Genomic DNA, 1571 nt, shown 5'->3' with positions numbered 1-1571 from the left:
CTGATGAGGCTACTATTGCTGAAATATCTTGTCCAAATGTTTCTTGTGTGTAGTTAATTTAGTAATACTTTGAATTGAGATGTCATGTTTTATTATGTATAGTGGTGGAGGAGATTAAAAAATGTTTCATTGTAGAAATACCCAGCTAGCTTTAGAAGATTTTTTAGTCTTTTAACAAGCACCATTCTGAAGAGTAGTTGGAAATAAGTAAAGAAATGACTTATGGATTTTAGTGGTTAAACAGACTATGGGGCTTGCGAGGGCGATGATCAAGCATAGTTTAGAAGTAGAGGGCTTACTTGATGCAGTGGACATTGTTGGAATAGGTGGTGATGGAGCAAACACAGTTAACATTTCGACTGGAGCTTCAATACTTGCTGCAGCTTGTGGTACCAAAATTGCAAAGGTGACATCAATTTTATTGATTACTTGACATGAATGTGATTGCATATTGTAAATTGTTAGAGCTAAACTTGATTTTTGTTTTCCCTTTAAGCAAGGAAATCGTTCAAGTTCTTCAGCATGTGGAAGTGTCGATGTATTAGAATAGTTGGGGATAGTTATCGACCTGGAACCTGAGGTTGGTGCTGTAAAATTTTCTGTTTTAGATGAATAAGCTGGTAGATTAATAAGATGCTAAACCAATTTCAAATTTGTCAATGTCTTTGTCCGCAGCAGCTTCTCATCTTGTAAGAGCGTAACTAAACATTATTCTGATTCAATTCAAGTTTGTGATATGCGTGACTTAATTGTCTTATTAAATTTGTTCTGATCATTTTTTTATTATGAATGTGCCCTCTGTTTTATTTGTAAATGCATTACTAATGTGCTCAATTTGTTCCTAGGTTTTCCAAGATTTCATAGTGAGCCCACCTTTGCATGCCTTCAAACAATAGACCCACTCAAATATTATTTTTCCTTAGTATATTCCGGTCTTGATATTAGCTATTTTTTTATATAAAAAATCCTTATATGTGACAATTTTATTTACTCTTGTTCTATTTCTAAATTACTTCAAAAGATATTTCACCTTTGGTGACAAATCTCAGCAGGAAATCATTGAAATTGAAATATTATTCTTTCATCATAAGCAATGAGATTACTCACCTTTTAATATGCTATTCTCTTCTTCAATTATGGTGATCACTCAAGGATATGATAGAGAACTAATTCATAAATTGTTTGGAGAATAATACATTAGATATTCTTAGTTTAACATATTTACTGATTTGCAGGCAGATGTAGATAACAGTGGAACAATTGATTATGGAGAGTTTGTAGCAGCCACTTTGCATTTAAACAAAATTGAGAGAGAAGATCATTTGTTCCCGGCATTTTCCTTGCATAGGGCATAAAGATGGAAGTGGCTACATTACTCAAGACGAGCTTCAACATGCTTGCGAGGAGTTTGGTGTAGAGGATGTCCGACTAGAATAAATGATGCAAGAAGTTGATCAGGATAATGTGAGTATTTCTCTGATGATTATTCTATTATTGCACCAATTGAATGGCTGTAAATTAAAATTCAAAGATTTAAAGAGTTGTTTTCCTTGCATAGGGCATATGATCAT

The 1571-nt window shown here is 33.4% G+C and overlaps 1 long non-coding RNA gene across 1 annotated transcript; it reads left to right on the top strand.

Moving 5' to 3' along the window:
- The first annotated feature begins 206 nt into the window (after positions 1-206).
- LOC133804956 (uncharacterized) lies at positions 207-1322 on the top strand. The gene is made up of 3 exons (XR_009878719.1): positions 207-406; positions 497-580; positions 1236-1322. It is a non-coding gene; the product is annotated as an uncharacterized LOC133804956 (long non-coding RNA).
- Positions 1323-1571: the final 249 nt, after the last annotated feature.

Source organism: Humulus lupulus, chromosome X (genome assembly GCF_963169125.1).
Source record: "Humulus lupulus chromosome X, drHumLupu1.1, whole genome shotgun sequence".
Taxonomy (NCBI): domain Eukaryota; kingdom Viridiplantae; phylum Streptophyta; class Magnoliopsida; order Rosales; family Cannabaceae; genus Humulus; species Humulus lupulus.
Note: the sequence above shows the minus strand (reverse complement) of the source record. Positions and strands in the feature narration are given on the sequence as shown.